Source organism: Saimiri boliviensis, chromosome 1 (genome assembly GCF_048565385.1).
Source record: "Saimiri boliviensis isolate mSaiBol1 chromosome 1, mSaiBol1.pri, whole genome shotgun sequence".
NCBI lineage: Eukaryota > Metazoa > Chordata > Mammalia > Primates > Cebidae > Saimiri > Saimiri boliviensis.
In genome coordinates this window covers 158,756,628-158,778,681 of record NC_133449.1, presented here as the reverse complement: position 1 = coordinate 158,778,681, position 22,054 = coordinate 158,756,628, and the positions used below count along the sequence as shown (strand labels likewise).

General features: G+C 58.1%; 1 pseudogene; it reads right to left on the bottom strand.

Annotated features, from left to right (window-relative positions):
- Positions 1–8,599: 8,599 nt before the first annotated feature.
- Positions 8,600–21,833, bottom strand: LOC141579922 (serine/threonine-protein kinase PAK 4-like; annotated as a pseudogene).
- Between the last annotated feature and the right edge of the window lie 221 nt (positions 21,834–22,054).

Below are 22,054 nucleotides of genomic sequence, written 5' to 3'. Positions count from 1 at the left end.
TCATTGGTTTCGAAGAACATCTTTATTTCTGCCTTCATTTCATTGTTTATCCAGTCAACATTCAAGAGCAAGTTGTTCAGTTTCCATGAAGCTGTGCGATTCTGAGTTAGTTTCTGCATTCTGAGTTCTAACTCGATTGCACTGTGGTCTGAGAGACTGTTTGTTATGATTTCTGTTCTTTTGCATTTGCTGAGGAGTGATTTATTGCCAATTATGTGGTCAATTTTAGAGTAGGTGTGATGTGGTGCTGAGAAGAATGTATATTCTGTAGATTTGGGGTGGAGAGTTCTGTAAATGTCTATTAGGTTTGCTCGTTCCAGGTCTGTGTTCAGGTCCTGGATATCCTTGTTGATTTTCTGTCTGGTTGATCTGTCTAATATTGACAATGGGGTGTTAAAGTCTCCCACTATTATTGTGTGGGAGTCTAAGTCTCTTTGTAAGTCATTAAGAACTTGCCTTATGTATCTGGGTGCTCCTGTATTGGGTGCATATATATTTAGGATCGTTAGCTCTTCTTGTTGCAGTGATCCTTTTACCATTATGTAATGTCCTTCTTTGTCTCTTTTGATCTTTGTTGCTTTAAAGTCTATTTTATCAGAGATGAGAATTGCAACTCCTGCCTTTTTTTGCTCTCCATTTGCTTGGTAGATCTTCCTCCATCCCTTTATTTTGAGCCTTTGTGTATCCTTGCATGTAAGATGGGTTTCCTGGATACAGCACACTGATGGGTTTTGGCTTTTTATCCAATTTGCCAGTCTGTGTCTTTTGATTGGGGCATTTAGTCCATTGACATTTAGGGATAGTGTTGTTATGTGTGAATTTGATGCTGTCATTTTGATGCTACCTGGCTGTTTTGTTGGTTAGTTGATGCAGATTCTTGATTGTGTTGATGCTTTTTTACCATTTGGTGTGTTTTTGGAGTGGCTGGTACTGGTTGTTCCTTTATATGTGTAGAGCCTCTTTCAGGAGTTCGTGTAGAGCAGGTTTGGTGGTGATGAAATCTCTGAGTGCTTGCTTGTTCACAAAGGATTTTATTTTTCCTTCACTTATGAAGCTTAGTTTGACTGGATAGGAGATTCTGGGTTGAAAGTTCTTTTCTTTAAGGATGTTGAATATTGGCCCCCAATCTCTTCTGGCTTGTAGGGTTTCTGCTGAGAGATCTGCTGTGAGTCTAATGGGCTTCCCTTTGTGGGTAACCCGACCTTTCTCTCTGGCTGCCCTTAGCATTTTCTCTTTCATTTCAACCCTGGTGAATCTGACGATTATGTGCCTTGGGGTTGCTCTTCTTGAGGAATATCTTTGCGGTGTTCTCTGTATTTCCTGGATTTGAATATTGGTCTGCCTTGCTAGGTTAGGGAAGTTTTCCTGGATAATATCCTGAAGAGTATTTTCCAGCTTGGATTCATTCTCTTCATCACATTCAGGTACACCTATCAGACGTAGATTAGGTCTTTTCACATAGTCCCACATTTCTTGAAGATTTTGTTCATTCCTTTTTGCGCTTTTTTCTCTGTTCTTGCCTTCTCTTTTTATTTCATTGAGTTGGTCTTCGACCTCTGATATCCTTTCTTCTGCTTGGTCAATTCGGCTGTTGAAGCTTGTGCATGCTTCACGAAGTTCTCGTGTTGCGTTTTTCAGCTCCATCAATTCACTTATTCTCCTCTCTATGCTGTCCATTCTCGTCAGCAGTTCGTCCAATCTTTTTTCAAGGCTCCTATTTTCTTTGCGATGGGTTAGAACATGTTCTTTTAGCTCATTGTAGTTTCTTACTACCCATCTTCTGAAGTCTGATTCTGTCATTTCATCACCCTCCTTCTCCATCCGGTCTGGTTCCCTTGCTGGTGAGGAGTTGTGATCACTTTTAGGAGGAGAGGTGTTCTGGTTTCGGGAGTTTTCATCCTTTTTACGCTGGTTTCTACCCATTTTTGTGGGTTTATCCACCTGTTGTCTGTCTCTGTCCCAGGGAGTTGGAGCTTTATGAGTTTCCGTTGCACTACTGCCTTTTTTGATTTTTTTTTTTTTCAGGTCGGACCCGCCCAGCTAGCAGCACGCCTAGCCTCTGCCTGCCCGCAGGGGCTTTGCTGAGCTGCTGTGGGCTCCGCCCAGCTGCCCTGAGCTCTTCCCTGTAGTACTTTTTATATGGGCGTAGTTAGAACTGTCTGGGCAATGGTGGCCCCGCCTCTGTTATGGCGGACTCTCTCTGTTGTGGCAGGTTGCCTCGGCAACGGCGTGTTGCCTTGGCAACGGCAGCCTGCCTCCGTAGCGGTGGAGAGTCTCAGTAATGGCGGAAGCCCCTCCCCCACGGAGCCGGACCGTCCCGGTTCAGCTGTGCTTGGTTTGAAGGGCTCAACCCAGGAGGTTTCCAATTACTGTTTTTGTTTTCGTTGTTGTTGGGGGTGGAGGGGTGGGACCAACCGAGCCTGATCACCTGGCTCCCTGACTCAGAGTCTTTTCTTTTAAGTTGAACGACCCCGCGTTCCGGTCGCTTGTTGAAAAGGCGCCGGGATCTCCCGTGCTGCGACTCACGGAGTCGGCTCGAACCGCGGCGCCGGCTCCTGGCGGATTTTTTGCCTAGGAATCTCCTGGCCTGGCTCGCTATTTCAGATGAATGGGCTATTCTGCCGTCTCAAGGCTCTGCTCGCCAGCTAAGAGGGCTCCCAGACCAGTGGCTTTTGTACGGAGAACCGCAGCAACAGGGAGTGGTCACAGCAGCCGCGCGGGCGGAATCAGCCCCGCGGGGGCCAAAACAGCCGCACCGGCTGGGACTGCAACGCTGGCGACCCCTCTGCCTGGGTATCTCCTGGTCTGTGGGCAATAAGAGTTCGTCTGGAAATGCGGCGTCCACTCACCCTCTGCACTTTCACTGGGAGCTGAAGTCCTGAGCTGTTCTTAGGCGGCCATCTTGAAAGTCGCTTAAAATCTTTAAAGTATTAATATGCACCAGAAGTGACTACCTTATAATCTCTGTAGGAAGGGGTGCAGAGTATTACTTTTGTATTGTTCAAAACACTTACACTGTACAGTAATACTAGTCAACCAAAAAGCTGTATAGAAGAAACCACAGGTTTCTATGGAGTGTAATTGCAAACCTAATAAAAGGCAAACTACTCCTGGAACCTGACTGCAGTAAATGCCTAGCAATATAGAAAAAGTAAAAACCAGAAAGAGCAAATGGGAACACCAAGAATTGTGTGTCAAAATGTCTTCTACATACACTTGAATTAAATAATTCCTATCAGCTCAAAAGCAAACAGCAGTGCTCTGAAAAATTACATGGGGTGGAACCCTGCCCCTCCCTTGCTGTGGGAGGACTGTTCGGTTCCATGAATGAAGAGTAGTTTGCACATTATAAAAAATTAATTGCTAATCTTCTAACTCAGCCGCCTCCACAAACAAGATAGTATTGTGTTGCAGCCTCAGAAGTTAAATGCTTCCTCTCCCAAGTAATTACTACTCTTACTCTACCTTGCAGAGAGCCTCCTCCCACTGAAAACCAAATCCCAGAACCTGCCAGGAGGTGCTTGGCTCCCAGCAAAGGCAAGCAGGTCAGCCCTCAGCAGGCTGATAGGTCTGTCTTGCCAAAGTTCAGCTGGGAGCCATCAGGTCTGAAAGAGAAGCTATCAGCTGATGGGCTTCATGCCCACACATGTGCTGAGTTCTGCTCAGGGTAAATGGATAGCAGCTCCCAACAGATTCCTTTCAGTGCCAGCATTGGGCTAATCAGCTCACAAAGACGCAGGATCCAGCTGCATGGCACCATGTGGCCAGCCAGATGGATGGAGGTTATTGAGGGCAGAGCCCACCACGCTCCAGGATCAGCCAAGCATTCCAGCAACAAGGCCACAAATTCACTGGATGCCCTCGTGCCAGTCAGCCGCTCTCAGAACCCAGCTTAGTGCCCAGGGTTGTGAGGAAGAAAAAATGAGACACTGATTATCAATGGGCTTTGTAAACTAAACAGTGGCTCTATGGAGCAACCACCAGCATGAACAGTGCCATCCTGCCAGCAAAGTGAAGACCCTCTTGAGAACAGGGTCTGTCTTTAAACAAACTCTAGAGGCTCTTATAAGCCACCTGTTTCCAAACCAGAGAAAACATATGGCCTTCATTCCCACCAGCATCATTCACATGCAACAAGGCTGTCTCACTAAGCCCACGCAACACACCGCAGCCAGGATCTGCAGGCCAGGGACAAGGAATCCAAAAAGTATCACACCCCAGAAAACATGAGCTATTTATTTTTCTAGGGCCTAGGAGTGTGTGTGAATAAACTGCATGAGGTCGGCGGGGGGAGGGGCTAGACAAGTCCACCAGCAAGAAAGGGCACAGAGGCCAGGGAGACTCTCCATCCAATGCTCTGCCTGAGCCTTGGCAGCATCCACAGCTGATCAGCACCTACTGAAACCCTGGCAAAGTGCTGTTAATCAAAGCAGAGGAGATCCGCACATTCGGTGGAAACCTAATTCCCTCCCCAAGGACAAGGAGCTTTCCCTACTGCCCTGGGCAAGCCAGGAGCAACACCCAGCTGCCACTGAGGCCGGCACTCTTTGCTACAGCCCTCCAACCCAAAGGCCTAGCATGGACCCAAGACCCCATTCCACCCCGTGAGCTCCTAAGCCTGTCACTCCTAAACCACTCGGCATTTCTGCCAGACCTGCCTTCCAGTTCTTCCAGAGGGAAGAGGAAACCAGGAGGTTTCTCATGGCCTGACAGGTACCATGCACAGCCCCCTTGCTCCCAGGGACTGGGTTCTGATTTCCTACAGCCTGGTAGGTACTCTGCACAGCCCCCTGTCTCCCAGGGGCTGCGATCTGATTTCTTACAGCCTGGCAGTTACCGTGCAGTCCCCTTGCTTCGTGGGGCTGGCTTGGCCAATGCTCACCCCACCTGAACCCACCTCATAGTTCCTGGCACTGGTGCTGGCCGCTCTCTCCAGCTCCACTCGAGCCCTCTTGTGACTCAGCTCCATCTGCATCTTCTCCCACTCCACCTGGATGAGGTGGGACTTGGAACGGATCTGCTCTGCTCTTTCCTCCAACTGCGCAGGTCACACCCAAATAACAAAGAATCTTAGTGACTGTATCAAACAAGGTGAGTGACTCCATGCAACAGACACACTCCCTGAGCACCCGTTCCTGCAGGGCCCAGGCTAAGTCTTGATGTCGCCCAGCCACTGGGCCCCAGGCTGGGGAATGGGAGAGGGACAGGGAACAGGAAGGTGAAAAAGCCTGGGAGGAAGACATCTCTTGAGATGACCTAGAGCATATTAGTGAACTCAATGGCCTCGAATGCCACCTATTTATTTACCAGCCAATGGCTCTATGGGTCAGAAGTTCAGACATAGGTGGCTTCGTTCTCTGATCAGGGTCTCCCAGGCTAAAAATCAATGCAGTGAGCCAGGAAGTGTTCTCATGTGGAGCTGAGGATCCTCTCACAAGCTCACAGGGATGGAGAACAAGGTCTCCTTCCTTGCCAGCTGCCAGCCCAATACAGCCGTCAACTCGTAGAAGATACACACATCCCTTGCCATGTGGCCCTCTCCATCTCCAAAGTCAACCACGACCGATCTCCCTCGTCAAACCCTCTCCTGCCATGTCTCTGACTGCTCTGCCTCAGACATCTGGACTCAGACTTCAAGGGCTCACATGAGTAGATCAAGCCTACCCGGGTAATCTCTATCTTAAGGTCAATAGATCTGAGATCTTAATTATATCTGCAAAATCCCACAGCAACGATACCTAGTCAGTATTTGACTGAACATCTGAGAGACGGTAGAGAACGTGAGTGTGCACCAGGAGCCTGGAGTCTGGGGGCCTCTCAGAAGTGGGCCTACCACACACGGCTAGTGATTACAGGTCAGCTGAGTCTCAAAGGGCCCCAGAGACTTGCCAAACAGTTCCAGAGCCAGCCTTTGGGTACGACCTGCTTAGTTGGAGGAAAAGGCAGAGTCACCAACTCTTCATGTGGCCCAGAGCTTTGCAGGGCAGCAGCACAGCATCTCCCGGCACTTAAATGCAGAGTCTCAGGCTACACCCCAGAACTACTGAATCACAATCTTCTGTTTAGGTCGGGCGTGGTGGCTCATGCTTATAATCCCAGCACTTTGGGAGGTCAAGGCTGGTGGATCACTTGAGGCTAGGAGTTCAAGATCAGCATGGCCAACATGGGGAAACCCCATCTCTACTAAAAATACAAAAATTAGCTGGGTATGGTGGCACACACCTGCAGTCCCAGGTACCCGGGAGGCTGAGGCAGGAGAATCGCTTGAACCTGGGAGGTGGAGGCTGCAGTGAGCCAAGATCACACCACTGTACTCCAGCCTGGGTGACAGGGTAAGACTTCATCTCAAAAAAAAAAAAAAGGAATCTAGGCTGGGCATGGTGGCTCACGCCTGTAATCCCAGCACTTTGGGGGCAAGGGGGGTATAACACCTGAGGTCAGGAGTTTGAGACCAGCTTGGCCAACATGGTGAAACCCTGTTTCCCAAAACTACAAAAATTAGCCAGGCATGGTGGTGCATGAGATTACACCTGTAATCTCAGCTACTCAGGAGGCTGAGGTGAGAGAATCAGTTGAACCCAGGAGACAGAGGCTACAGTAAGCCAAGACTGCACCACTGCACTCTAGCCTGGATGACAGAGTGAGACCCTGTCTCCAAAATAAAAAAATAATCTTCTTTTTAAACACATTCTCAGGGCATTCACAAGCTCATGAAAGTTTGAGAAGCACCAGAGTAGAATGGTGGTTCCCAAAGGGGCCAGTTTTGCCCCTGGAACATCTGGCACTGTGTGGAGACACTTCTGATTATCACAGGGGGTGGTCGTATGTGTGTGCTGCTGGCTGACATCAGCGGGTGGAGGCCAGGGATGTTGCTAAACAGCCCACAATGCACAAGAAAGTCCTGAGGAAAAAGAATCACCCAGCCCAAATGTCAAGCATGCCAAGGCCAGGAAAGCCCAGGACGGCGAAGGGAAGTTTCTCCGTCTTCCCACCTGTGTTCTCTGGTGGCCCAGGCCCACACATTCTTTATACCTGTGTTACCGTGTTTCAATTCCCAACTGCTGCTGTTTGGGGGTTCCCAAGACTGTCCAAACTCAGCAGCCTTCCTGGTCTCATTTCTGAGCCTCTCCAGAAGGGCAGGCACCCTGCCTGCAGGGGGCACCACCAGCAGGCACTAGGAGTCCCAGACACACCTGATCCGTGTGCCACCTCTGCCTGGAGCTGACTACAACTGAGACAAGAACTGAAAGCTCGCCCTTACATTTAAATAAACACAGATACGTGAAAAGCAGACAGCACACATTCCCCCAGCCTGCTGTGTTCTCCAGGCCCTCCCTGCCACTCCAGGGCCTCAGCAGGAGAAAATGAACCATGACAGAAGTCCAGGAATGGGATGTGACAGGGGCCAGGGACCAAGGCTGGGCTCGTGGTCATCACTGCGCTAACCACCTCGCTCTGACTACCGCACTCCACCACTGATCCCCTCGCCGAGGAGGCCCTTATCAGTGTGGGCTCTGGGGGCCTCCCAGGTCCAAGTGAGATTCTAGAATCCCACAGCTTTGACAGGTAGGACAAGAGGTCAATGAAATTACAGCATTTCAGACCAGACTTGCCAATCTTTTTTTTTTTTTTTTTTTTTTTTTTTTAATAGGGAGTCTTGCTCTCTATTTCCCAGGCTGGAGTGCAGTGGCATGATCTCGGCTCACTGTAACCTCTGCCTCCCAGGTTCAAGCAATTCCCCTGCCTCAGCCTCTGGAGTAGCTGGGATTACAGGCATCCATGCCCACCTAATTTTTGTATTTTTAGTAGAGATGGGGTTTCACCATGTTGGCCAGGCTGGTCTCGAACTCCTGACCTCAAGTAATCCACCCACCTCAGCCTCCCAAAGTACTGGGATTACAGGCATGAGCCACTATACCCAGCTCAGAGTTAGCAACTTCTAATTTTGCCAGTGATGAAAAATAACTACCATCTATTACCGTAATTTCATAAAAGAGCATTTTAACAATAAAATATCTATATATATAAAAGACCTTATCTCAGAATAAAAAACAGTCCTCATCAAGAAAGGGCAGTGAGCAAGCTAAGATTCTAAAAAACACATGTTAATTCAATTATGCAACAAGACGAATGCACATACACACAACACAGTTTCACCAAATGCAGCAGGGCCTCGACTGGGCTCCGAAAGCAGCAGGAAGCCAGAGCCTCCTCTAACAGGGACAGGACTACAGAATGCTTCTGATGCCTGCAGCAGGGACTGCAAAAGAGGGCCCAGGCAGAGGAGCCTATAGAAACCTGTGCAGCCGCAGGGCCCAGGCAAGGCTGGAGACACCATTCCCCACCACTTCCCAACTGGGACTGGGCCCATCACTCTTTGGAACCTGAAGTCCTTCAGGATACCTGAGTCCTCTGCAGCCGTGTCTACAGTAAGCAATCCCAAGAACTTGTAATGAAGTAAAATACAACTATTTATAGAAGAAAACTATAAAAATCACCCCAAAATCTGCAAATGGCCCTCCACAGTCTGAGACCACAAAACACCCGGTCCTTCGGCTCACTGCCGTGGCTTTCTCTCTGAGCTCACCGGGCACTGTTTTCAACACAGCTTTCCCACGCAGTCCTGGTGCTCACACTCCCAGGCAGTTTGGGTTCTGTCCTCAATCAGACGAATGAACTGGCTTTCCGATCCTGTCACCAGAGTCTGTGGGTGCACTTGTGTGAACGCAATGCTGAACGCCAGGCCCACTCAGGCTAACAAGGCAGGCCTTTAAGCCATGATGGCTCAGGGCCCCAAACGGCCTCCAGCTACTGCCCCAAAATGAGGAGTGCCCACAGTGAGACCTGGAAGACGAGTAACTGGTCTCTGGGCTGAGCTAATACTGACCCACGTCAACTACAAAAGACTTGAGCGGGTCCTGCCTGGGCCTAGGGGTCTCCCCAGAGAAGACTCCCACCCAGGCACATGCCACTCACCTGCATGCTCTGCTGGTATTGCATCTGCAGAGAACCTGGGGCCAAGGTGGGAATATCCAGTCCAGATCCTCCCTCCACACGCTGAGAGATGAAGTTGTTCAAAGACCTCAGGGTGGATAAAACCGTGGTGTTTTCCCCTAGGTCTTCCATGGTTGCTTTCCTTCTGGAGGCGGACAAAGACTGGTCGGATACAGTCTTGCCACGTGCCATCAGCTGTGCAGTCAGGGGCCCTCTGGGCAGCCCCACTCCCCTAACGCACGTTGGAGCCCATGACACACCAGTGTCTGTAACCACATTCTTCAGAGGCAACTGGGAGCCGCGCTGCCAACTTACCAGACAAAAAATGAACACAAGAAAGCATCCCACCAGACCTCTGCCGCCAAGCCACCGACTAAGTGTCAACTGCACAGAAGGACAGCTGGTGCCCAGGAGGCGGTGCTCAGCACTCAGGTGACACGTTCCCCTCAAAGCACTGTAAGAAGATTCTCCAAAGAGACAGAGCCAACAGGACACAGAGACAGACACACGAGAGGGGCTTTATTAGGGAAACTGACTCACACAGTTAGGGAGACTGTCCCACAACAGGCCGTCTGCAAACCAGAACCCTAGGAGCCTGGCAGCGTGGCACAGTCCAAGTCTGAAGAGCCAGTGGAGCTGATGGTATAATTCTCAGTCCGAGGGACTGCCAGGACAAGTCCTGGGGACCAAAGGCCAGCAAGCCTGGAGTGCTGCTGTCAAGGAGAGGAGAGGAAAACTGCATCCCAGGCAGATGGACACATTTGCTTTTTCTCTGTCCTCTCCAGGACCTCAGGCTCTTGAATGATGCCCCCAACACTGAGGGTGGATCTTCCCCACCCGATCCACTCAGACTCCTAAGCACATCTCCTATGAAAACACCCTCACAGGCACACCCAAAAACAAAAACAATGCTTTCTCAAGTTTCTAGGAGTTCTTGAATCCAGCCAGTTGACACCTGAAATTAACTACTAGGAGCACTCACTATGTTGGTCAGGGTGGTCTCGAACTCCTGACCTCGTGATTCACCCACCTCGGCCTCCCAAAATGCTGGGATTACAGGTATGAACCACTGCACCTGGCCCCCTTTCTGAATTTTGAGGATCTTTACGGGTCTTCTTGTCTCCAGAGAACACCCCCACAACCATGGGAGGACAATTTCAGGTGGCCTACAGATGTTGGCCCCAAAACATATCTGCAGACATCCTGAGATTTCCACTGACTGTCAGTGAAAGAGCTCTCTCTGCCTCTGCCTAGACTGACTGGTGAAGTTTTATTTTCCTTGGGGGAAGGGATGGAGTAATACACTTCTGCAAGAATTGCATTGAAATCAAGGGCCCTTTCCTACAGAAAGTCACGTCCACCCTGCATTATAAGTGCCACAGCCTGGGGTTCAGAACCTAAGTCCAAAGTATGGGAGATAGGGCTGGGTTCACAGCCCTACCTGGGTACTGGGCAGGCAGCGGCTTTTCAGCGGAGGGAGAAGCCTGTGGTGGGGGCTGCACTGCCTGCCCAGAACCCTGACCCTGGGCCCAGTATCCTGTGCTGGTGGCAGAGCCCCCACCAGCCTGTGTCTTCCCACAGCACAGAGCCCCCACCAGCCCGTGTCCTCCCACTGCACAGAGCCCGCACCAGCTGATGCCCACCCACTGCAGAGCCCGCACCAGCCGGTGCCCTCCCACAGCACAGAGCCCCCACCAGCCCATGACCTCCCACAGCACAGAGCCCCCACCAGCCTGTGTCCTCCCACTGCAGATCCCCCACCAGCCCGTGTCCTCCCACTGCAGATCCCGCACCAGCCCGTGTCCTCCCACTGCAGAGCCCCCACTAGCCCGTGACCTCCCACTGCACAGAGACCCCTCCGGCCCGTGTCCTCCCACTGCACAGAGCCCCCACCAGCCCATGTCCTCCCACTGCAGAGCCCCCACCGGCCCGTGACCTCCCACTGCACAGAGCCCCCACCGGCCCGTGACCTCCCACTGCACAGAGCCCCCACCGGCCCGTGTCCTCCCACTGCACAGAGCCCCCACCGGCCCGTGTCCTCCCACTGCACAGAGCCCCCACCAGCCCGTGTCCTCCCACTGCAGAGCCCGCACCAGCCCGTGCCCTCCCACTGCACAGAGCCCCCACCAGCCCGTGTCGTCCCACTGCACAGAGCCCCCACCAGCCCGTGTCCTCCCACTGCAGAGCCCGTACCAGCCTGTGTCCTCCCACTGTACAGAGCCCCCACCAGCCCGTGCCCTCCCACTGCACAGAGCCCCCACCAGCCCGTGTCCTCCCACTGCAGAGCCCGTACCAGCCTGTGTCCTCCCACTGTACAGAGCCCCCACCAGCCCGTGCCCTCCCACTGCACAGAGCCCCCACCAACCCGTGTCCTCCCACTGCAGAGCCCCCTCCAGCCTGTCCTCCCATTGCAGATCCCCCTCCAGCCCTTGCCCACCAACCACAGAGCCCCCACCAGCCCGTGTCCTCCCACTGCAGAGCCCCCACCGGCCTGTGCCCTCCCACTGCAGAGCCCCCACTGGCCCGTGCCCACCAACCACAGAGCCCCCACCAGCCCGTGTCCTCCCACTGCAGAGCCCCCACCGGCCCGTGCCCTCCCACTGCAGAGCCCCCACCGGCCCGTGCCCTCCCACTGCAGAGCCCCCACCAGTCCGTGCCCTCCCACTGCACAGAGCCCCCACCGGCCCGTGCCCTCCCACTGCACAGAGCCCCCACCGGCCCATGCCCTACCACTGCACAGAGCCCCCACCGGCCCGTGTCCTCCCACTGCAGAGCCCCCACCGGCCCATGCCCTCCCACTGCAGAGCCCCCACCGGCCCGTGCCCTCCAACTGCAGAGCCCCCACCGGCCCGTGTCCTCCCACTGCAGAGCCCCCACCGGCCCATGACCTCCCACTGCACAGAGCCCCCACCGGCCCGTGCCCTCCCACTGCACAGAGCCCCCACCAACCCGTGTCCTCCCACTGCAGAGCCCCCTCCAGCCTGTCCTCCCACTGCAGAGCCCCCTCCAGCCCGTGCCCACCAACCACAGAGCCCCCACCAGCCCGTGTCCTCCCACTGCAGAGCCCCCACCGGCCCGTGCCCTCCCATTGCAGAGCCCCCACCGGCCCGTGTCCTCCCACTGCAGAGCCCCCACCGGCCCATGCCCTCCCACTGCACAGAGCCCCCACCGGCCCCTGTCCTCCCACTGCAGAGCACCCTCCAGCCTGTCCTCCCACTGCAGAGCCCCCTCCAGCCTGTGCCAACCAACCACAGAGCCCCCACCAGCCCGTGTCCTCCCACTGCACAGAGCCCCCACCAGCCCGTGCCCTACCACTGCACAGAGCCCCCACCAGCCCATGCCCTCCCACTGCAGAGCCCCCACCGGCCCGTGTCCTCCCACTGCAGAGCCCCCACCAGCCCGTGTCCTCCCACTGCACAGAGCCCCCACCGGCCCGTGCCCTCCCACTGCACAGAGCCCCCACCGGCCCGTGACCTCCCACTGCACAGAGCCCCCACCGGCCCGTGTCCTCCCACTGCACAGAGCCCCCACCGGCCCGTGTCCTCCCACTGCACAGAGCCCCCACCAGCCCGTGTCCTCCCACTGCAGAGCCCGCACCAGCCCGTGCCCTCCCACTGCACAGAGCCCCCACCAGCCCGTGTCGTCCCACTGCACAGAGCCCCCACCAGCCCGTGTCCTCCCACTGCAGAGCCCGTACCAGCCTGTGTCCTCCCACTGTACAGAGCCCCCACCAGCCCGTGCCCTCCCACTGCACAGAGCCCCCACCAGCCCGTGTCCTCCCACTGCAGAGCCCGTACCAGCCTGTGTCCTCCCACTGTACAGAGCCCCCACCAGCCCGTGCCCTCCCACTGCACAGAGCCCCCACCAACCCGTGTCCTCCCACTGCAGAGCCCCCTCCAGCCTGTCCTCCCATTGCAGATCCCCCTCCAGCCCTTGCCCACCAACCACAGAGCCCCCACCAGCCCGTGTCCTCCCACTGCAGAGCCCCCACCGGCCTGTGCCCTCCCACTGCAGAGCCCCCACTGGCCCGTGCCCACCAACCACAGAGCCCCCACCAGCCCGTGTCCTCCCACTGCAGAGCCCCCACCGGCCCGTGCCCTCCCACTGCAGAGCCCCCACCGGCCCGTGCCCTCCCACTGCAGAGCCCCCACCGGTCCGTGCCCTCCCACTGCACAGAGCCCCCACCGGCCCGTGCCCTCCCACTGCACAGAGCCCCCACCGGCCCATGCCCTACCACTGCACAGAGCCCCCACCGGCCCGTGTCCTCCCACTGCAGAGCCCCCACCGGCCCGTGCCCTCCCACTGCAGAGCCCCCACCGGCCCGTGCCCTCCAACTGCAGAGCCCCCACCGGCCCGTGTCCTCCCACTGCAGAGCCCCCACCGGCCCATGACCTCCCACTGCACAGAGCCCCCACCGGCCCGTGCCCTCCCACTGCACAGAGCCCCCACCAACCCGTGTCCTCCCACTGCAGAGCCCCCTCCAGCCTGTCCTCCCACTGCAGAGCCCCCTCCAGCCCGTGCCCACCAACCACAGAGCCCCCACCAGCCCGTGTCCTCCCACTGCAGAGCCCCCACCGGCCCGTGCCCTCCCATTGCAGAGCCCCCACCGGCCCGTGTCCTCCCACTGCAGAGCCCCCACCGGCCCATGCCCTCCCACTGCACAGAGCCCCCACTGGCCCCTGTCCTCCCACTGCAGAGCACCCTCCAGCCTGTCCTCCCACTGCAGAGCCCCCTCCAGCCTGTGCCAACCAACCACAGAGCCCCCACCAGCCCGTGTCCTCCCACTGCACAGAGCCTCCACCAGCCCGTGCCCTACCACTGCACAGAGCCCCCACCAGCCCATGCCCTCCCACTGCAGAGCCCCCACCGGCCCGTGTCCTCCCACTGCAGAGCCCCCACCAGCCCGTGCCCTCCCACTGCACAGAGCCCCCACCGGCCCGTGCCCTCCCACTGCACAGAGCGCCCACCGGCCCGTGTCCTCCCGCTGCATGGAGCCCCCACCGGCCTGTGCCCTCGCACTGCAGAGCCCCCACCGGCCCGTGCCCTCCCACTGCACAGAGCCCCTACCGGCCCATGACCTCCCACTGCACGGAGCCCCCACCGGCCCGTGTCCTCCCGCTGCATAGAGCCCCCACCGGCCCGTGCCCTCCCACTGCAGAGCCCCCACCGGCCCGTGCCCTCCCACTGCACAGAGCCCCCATCAGCCCGTGACCTCCCACTGTAGAGCCCCCACCAGCCCGTGACCTCCCACTGCACAGAGCCCCCACCGGCCCATGCCCTACCACTGCACAGAGCCCCCACTGGCCCTTGTCCTCCCACTGCAGAGCCCCCACCAGCCCGTGTCCTCCCACTGCACAGAGCCCCTACCGGCCCATGACCTCCCACTGCACGGAGCCCCCACAGGCCCGTGTCCTCCCGCTGCATGGAGCCCGCACCGGCCCGTGACCTCCCACTGCAGAGCCCCCACCAGCCCATGCCCTCCCATTGCGCAGAACCCCCACCAGCCCGTGTCTCCCACTGCACAGAGCCCCCATCAGCCCGTGACCTCCCACTGTAGAGCCCCCACCAGCCCGTGACCTCCCACTGCAGAGCCCCCACCAGCCCGTGTCCTCCCACTGCACAGAGCCCCCACCAGCCTGTGTCCTCCCACTACACAGAGACCCAACGAGCTGGAGCCCGACTCTGGGCTGCATGAGGGACAGATGCAGTCCTGAATCCTCAAGACACAGGCCTAGGGGATCAAGCCCACCTACCCTCAGAGGGGATGGGGAGAGACAGGGAAGCCCTGCCGTGGGAGCCCCGAGCCCCCTCAGCCTACCGCCTATCCCCTCACCCTGCCGTCATGGGTCAGCAGGATTGAGTCACTCTTGATGTCCCGGTAGATGATGCCCTGGTTGTGGGGCACTGACAGGGCCTGCAGCACTGCCAGGCACACGGCCAAGATCTGCTCCTCCTTCATCCTGCAGATGGGGGTGAGCAGACTGGTGGACAGCCCCCCAGCGGCTGAGGGGAATGAAGCCCTGCCTTGGGCTGGGAGGAACCTGAGACAGCTTGACCCCACTCTGGAGCTGGAGGAATGGAAGACACGACCCCATACCCGGGGGAGGGGGGTCGAGGGGGACGCAGCACAGCTGGTTTGGAGCTGTGGCCCCACCCCAAGCGGTCTGGAGGGGACCTGGTCATGTCACAGGAGTCTGAGGCCCCGGCAGTACATGGTGTGGGTGACAATGTCGGTGAGGGTGCCTCCTTCCAGGAACTCCATGACCACCCAGAGCTCGTCCCCCACCAGGCAGCTGCTGTACATCCCCACCACGTTCTCATGCTCATAGTTCCGCATGATCACCGCCTGTGCAGGGGCCGGGTCAGCAGTGGAGGGGGCTGGAGGGGGCGGGAGGGGGCGGAGGGGACGGGAGGGCTGCCCAGGCCTGCCTCAGACTCAGCCACTGCCGCCCCCGGGGCCCCTTGCAGTACTTCTACATTGAGCTTGTGCTCATGGGGCCACCTGGACTGCCCTCCCCTACTACTGCCACAGCCACAGGGGCCTCAGAGGCAGCCTAAAGCCCACACCTCCCTTCTGGTGCACTCCCCTGTCACAACGCCCATCTCAGGTCAGTCCTGGGCTGGTGCTGGGGGGAGGTGGGAAGAGCATTCGAGCTCAGGGTTGAGACCCTGGACAAGCAAGTATTGGGCAAGGATGAGAGAAGAGGCATGCACGTGGGGGCGGATGAGGAACCCAGGTGGGGAGCGCCTGGTGCAGCTGGGTGCTGTGATGCATGACAGGTCGAGAGGGGCCTCATACACCCAGCAAAGGGGTGCAGGCTTCCTCTTGTCAGGGTGCTGCAGAGCAGTGCCAGGGTCTCAGGTGGAATGGGGATGGGGTGGGCCTGAACATGAGAAACTTCCTCTTGGTGGTTGTGTGTGCTGTGCTGAGGATGCCCGAGTGGAGGCCGGGGCGGGGCCTGGAGTGGGAGACAATGGGCTGTGCAGACAGTGGGAGGAGAGGCTGGCCCGGGGCTGGCAGGCTGGGGTGGAGCATGGGGAATCCAGGAGGAGCAGGTTTGGAGGACACTGTACCCTGGAGCCCAGGTGGGCCTCAGTGGGTATGAGGGGCCTGGTAGACCCTGGGTGGGGGGTCAGTGGGCCGAGGAACACTGGGTCTGGGGCTCAGGGACAGAGACTTGGGTGAGGATGCTGTGAGGACAGAGGCAGGGACCTACCTGGGGTGGAGGAGATGGCCTGGGGGTGGGGAGCAGTGAGGGGAGGAGGGGGGCCTGGCCCAGCACAGAGGAGTGCAGGGAGAGGAGGGAGGGTGGGGAGGGAGGACGGCAGGGAGAGGAGGGAGGGCAGGGCGGCAGAACGGCAGGAGAGGAGGGAGGGCAGGAAGGGAGGACGGCAGGAGAGGAGGGAGGGCGGGAAGGGAGGACGGCAGGAGAGGAGGGAGGGCAGGAAGGGAGGACGGCAGGAGAGGAGGGAGGGCGGGGCGGGAGGACGGCAGGAGAGGAGGGAGGGCAGGAAGGGAGGACGGCAGGGAGAGGAGGGAGGGTGGGGCGGGAGGACGGCAGGAGAGGAGGGAGGGCGGGGAGGGAGGACGGCAGGAGAGGAGGGAGGGCAGGAAGGGAGGACGGCAGGGAGAGGAGGGAGGGTGGGGCGGGAGGACGGCAGGAGAGGAGGGAGGGCGGGGAGGGAGGACGGCAGGAGAGGAGGGAGGGCAGGAAGGGAGGACGGCAGGAGAGGAGGGAGGGCGGGAAGGGAGGATGACAGGAGAGGAGGGAGGGCGGGGCAGGAGGACGGCAGGGAGAGGACGGCAGGGAGAGGACGGCAGGGAGAGGACGGCAGGGAGAGGACGGCAGGCAGCAGCTCCTGCACCTCGTTGAAGAGCAGCTCATGCCTCTGCTGCTTGTGCAGGTCCATCTTCTTGACGGCCACCAGCTTGCCCAAGCTGTGCACGGCGGCGATGCACACAATGCCTGTGGAGCCCTCGCCAATCTTGATGAAGTTGTCCAGGTAGAATCAGGGGTCACCTGGGTCCACCACCAGCTGCAGGGCAGCCCAAAACTGCTCATGGGATACGTGCTGTGGCTCCTGCTGTGGCGAGCGGGGGGTCAGGGGGCCCGGGAACAGCAGGGGCAGTGGGGGCGGCAGGGGCTCGGGCTGGAGGGGCCAGCTGGGGCTCCAAGGCATGAGGGCCTAGTACTCCAGGGCTGGGGGTGCCTGGGGCTCAGGCAGGAGGCCGGGAGGAAGAGTAGGACTGGGGGACGGCCATGCCACCCACTGATGGCCCATTAGGGGCCACATCATGAGGCTCCCTGTGAAACAGAAGAGAGAGGTAACTGTCAGTGAAGGGTGCCTGGGGCCAACTCTGCTCCCTAAGCAGGGGAGAGGCCCAGCGATGGGACAGACACATGGGTGGTCAGGGTGGGATGCACGGTGGGTGGGGCAGGGCTGGAAGGTGGGGGCAGGAGAGCAACAGGCAGGGAAGCTTGGGCACCCTGGGGTGGGGAATGCGTTACCTGGGCACCCCGGGATGGGTGGTCGGTGTCAGCCCTCGGGTAGATGTTAAAGGGCCAGCCAGCTGCCAGTTTCGCCCCACTGGCCAGACCAGCAGGCTGAGGGATGCCTATAACAAGCCCAGAGAGGGGGCGTTTGTCCCAGGAAGACTCCAGGGGGCCCCCTGAGCCCTCCCTGGAAGGCTTGGGCCTCTTCTCTGGCCCCATCTGTCGCCTGTCACCACTGCCACCACCCGCCTCGCTGAGACCAGTGATCTGGCCTCGACTGCCTGCCTTCCCCAGGACCACTCTGGCCATGGTGGCCGGCTCCTCTGGTATCCCATTTTCCTGGCGGGCACGGGCAGGCGGCGGCAGGCTGTCTCTCCGAAGGGAGTTGGAGCGTGTCACCGACATGTTCTCAAACTCGCCCAGCAGCAGCGTGAGGGCCCCATCCCTGGCATTTTTGCTGCCCCACATGATGGTCTGGGGTCCCCGGCAATGGTGGGTGGGGGCGCAGCAAGAAGTGGGGCACACAGGATGGGCATCCAACATGCAGGGACAGGACAGCACGACACACACAGAGACAAGACAGAGATGCAATGAGGAGATACTGTGGAGCAGGCGTCCCCAAACTACGGCCTGCAGGCGGCATGCGGCCCTCTGAGGCCATTTATCCGGCCCCCCGCCGCACTTCAGGAAGGGGCATCTCTTTCGTTGGTGGTCAGTGAGAGGAGCACAGTATGTGGCGGCCCTCCAACGGTCTGAGGGACGGTGAACTGGCCCCCTGTGTAAAAAGTTTGGGGACGCCTGCTGTGGAGTAAGGATGGCAAGGGCGGTGCCCCTCCCCTGCTGGGACGCAGCTGCAGGGTCAGAGGAGTGATGGCCAAGGCCAGGCTGCTGCCTCCCTGGGCTGGGTGGGACCCCGGAGAGGCACCCCTTGTTTTACTCCTGTTCCCCAGATGGGCGGCACAGTCCTACCCTGTGGGGTGGAAGGGAGGGAGGGCAGAAGCCAACCCACCCCATAATCAGGCCGAGGGCTACAAATTACAGAACACTGGGGCCAGGCCTGGGCTGGCACTTCCTCCCCTGTGGGTGCCAGTGTTCATGAGCCCCAAAACCACACTCTCTGCTCCCATGAAGGACAAGGGGTGGGGGACATGGAGAGTCACAAAGGCCTGGCCCCAAAATAGAGGGCAAGGGGGTTCCAGGAGCTGGGTGCCAAATACAAACCCATGTGGGAACCAGGCAGGGCATCCAGTTCATTCCAAGTCCCCCCCCTCCGTCCCCACCCTCCATGGTCTGAGTTGTGTCATACACGGCCCCTCTGCCCCCTGCTCCATTTCCAGGCACACAGGTGTCCTCAATGCTCTGCCCCCTCCTGTCCTGCTTCAGGGCCTCTGCGCTGGCTGCTCCCTCTGCCTGGAACATCAGCACCCAGGGCTGTGGCTCTCTCCCTCCACTCTTTCAGGTCTTTGCTCAAGCTTCTGCTGGCCACCCGTCCTCTAAAATGCCAGCCCCTGCCCTGCCTGTGTTCCACCCAGATCGCCTGACTGAGGCCGACATGGAACATGCAGGCATCTCTCTGCTCCCAGCTCTGCCCGGTGCATGCTCCTGGGTGCAGGGATTGTTTTTTCCTGTCTGCTTTGGGTCCCACCATATCTCAGCACCTATCAGCATCTGGCGCACAGCAGGGGCTCAGTGAACTTTTGCTAAACCATGGATTGATGATGTGGTTGTGCAGGGGCCACAGTGAGCTGAGAACAGGGGCCCTGCTGACAGGGACCCTGCCCTGGGCTGCCAGGCATCTGCAGCTGGAGGCCTGCCTCTAATGTGCAGGAAACACTGATCCCACAGAACCCGTGGCCTGCTGCTGCCCCGTCTCTCCTGGTCATCGCTATCTGCCTGAAGCTGGGCCTTGCCCAGGGGCCTCAGGAAAGCAAAGTGGACACAAGGCCAGACTTTGCTGTTAGAACAGGGGGTTGAGGGTGGGTACAATGGCTCAACCCTATAATCCCAACACCTCTTGGGGGCTGAGGTGAGAGGATCACCTGAGGTCAGAGTTCAAGACCATCCTGGCCAACATGGCGAAACAGTCTCCACTAAAAATACAAAAATTAGCTGGGCATGGTGGTGGGTGCCTGTAATCCCAGCACTTTGGGAGGCGGAGGCAGGAGGATCACCTGAAGTCAGGAGTTCGAGACCAGCCTGGCCAACATGGTGAAATCCCATCTCTACTAAAAATACAAAAATTAGCTAGGCATGGTGGTAGGAGCCTGTAATCCCTTGGGAGCTACTCCAGAGGCTGAGGCAGGAAGGAGGCTGAGGGAGGAGAATTGCTTGAACCCAGGAGGCGAAGGTTGCAGTGAGCCAAGATTACAGTGCCATTGCACTCCAGCCTGGGCGACAGGGCGGAACTCTGTCTCAAAACAAAATGAAACAAAACAAAGCCAGAGGGTGGAGAGGGCCCTGGAAATCAAAAGATCTTTGAGTTGATGCCATCAGCCTTGGCCAATCGGAGAATGGAATCATCTGACTCACCCATCCTACGTATGGCCCCGCAGATAGCGTTAAGTTTTAAATTGGCCGTTAAACCGGCCTGTGACCTTGTCAGCCTCGGCCACGTTCATCTGGATGGATGCATGGTCCTTGGCACCGATGATGCAGGGCCTGGCCAAGGGCAGCAAACACGAGCACCCATGGGGCCCCAGGTCAGCGCTGGCCACGAGGCCCTGTGTGTGAATTCAGGTGCCCTATTTCCTGGTGGGAGAGTCACAGCCAGGCTTCACATCTGGCGAGCCAGGCAGGGGCTGGGATTTTGGAGACACATGCCAGTGGCCACGGAGCCAGGCAGGACATGGAGCAGAGGGGGTCGGGTGCGGCCTATGGCCCGCAAGAGCCAGGGCCACACCTGCGGAGGCAGCTGCCACTCAGCTCTAGCTGGTCTGTCACCAGAAGCCAACAGCTTTGAAAATGAAGTCTGTCACTTTTTAAGTGGTGGAAAGAAGTCAAGGCATTCAAAAGCGCCCTGCGTGGGCCACACGGACCCTTCCATGGGCCGCCACATTGAGGCTGCACTTGTGTCTATGGTCAATTTGCAGATCTTGGCACTCCTCCCTGCCAGGCTGGGCATCAGGAGAGGTGAGTCCAGGCACACCCATCTCCACCCACTGGAAACAAACCTGGCGAGCTCCCCCTGGCCTGCGACCCTTCCCAGTCCCCACTGACCATGGGAGAGAGTCCAGGCTCCGAGGCTGGCTTCCTGAGGCCCAGCACAGGCTCCTGCCAGGCCAGCCTCATGCCAGGCCACACCCAGACACCGGCTCTGCAACTCTTATAATTTCACATGGAGGCAGGAGAGGGGTTTAAGAGCATGGGTATTGGAAACAGCCATTGGTTCAAATCCCAACCTTGCCATTTTGCTCTAGATGGCAGGAAAAAAAAAAAAACCCAAAACCAAAAAGCCCGCAGTGTTCCACAGGGGTGATTTCATCCACGAAAGCCCGGCTTCCCCCGAATCTGCTGCCATCCCTCCTCCTCCTCTTCAGCCACGGTGTCCCCTCCTCCCCAAAGCTTGGCTGGACCCCTGGTCTGGGTCAGGTGCCTCCTCTGGGCTCCCCAACCCAAGACCTGACCACTGGAGACTGTCACTCTCTGGGAATGGGTCTGTTCCCCACTTCCAGGAGCTCTAGAAAGGCTCAAGGGTGGGATGGGTGTGGTCCGGTGACAGGAGCATAGTGCCCAGGGCATGAGGCTCAGGTTGGAGGCTGGTGTGGGGGCTGTCAGATGGGTCATGGAAGCCTCAGGTTGGGGTGGCATGGGATTCTCAGAACTTGGAGCCAGTGGGTAGAGGGTGGGTGAAGGGCCAGCCTTGGACCCAGGATCAGGGTGGAAGTCGGGGTTGTGTCTCTGTTTCCATGTGAGAAGGTGTTGGTTACAGGGTCGAGTGTGGGGTGAGGGACAGGCCACTCTAGGGGTGGGGGTCGGCTGGGGGAGGTGGTGGTGGATGCCGCATACCTCGGGGGTCCTGGGCTGGATGGAGGTGATGCAGGCAGGGTCAATGAGGGGCTTGGGCCGGTGAGCCGACTCCTCCATCAGGCTCTGCCACTGGCAGGGCAGCCCGGTGAGCTTCTGCTCGTGCTGGTCGAAGCCCATGTGCACGCGGTGCTCAAAGTTGGATGGTGCAGAGATCTCCACCTGCTTCTTCCTCTTCCCAAACATGGTGCCGGGGTCTCAGTGTGGCCTTCACGAGGGAATCATGGTGGCTGAGTGGCAGCAGTGAGCCTGCCTGCGTCTTCCTCCTCTGCCCCTAACCTGTCCCTTTCACCCTCATCTTCCACCGGGACCCACAGGAGGCAAAGCTTCCTTCCGGTCTCCCTGTTCACCCCTGCCCCATCTACACGGCACACACAGCCAGAGGGCACCTGTGAGCACCCAAGGGGCCATGTCCCTTTGCTCAGAACCTTCCTGCATGTCTCTTATGGGCCCACAAGGCCCCATTGCCTCTCTATTCTCATCCCCTGGAGACCTCAGGGCCTTTGCAGGGGCTGGTCCCTCTGCCTGGAGCTCACTTCCCA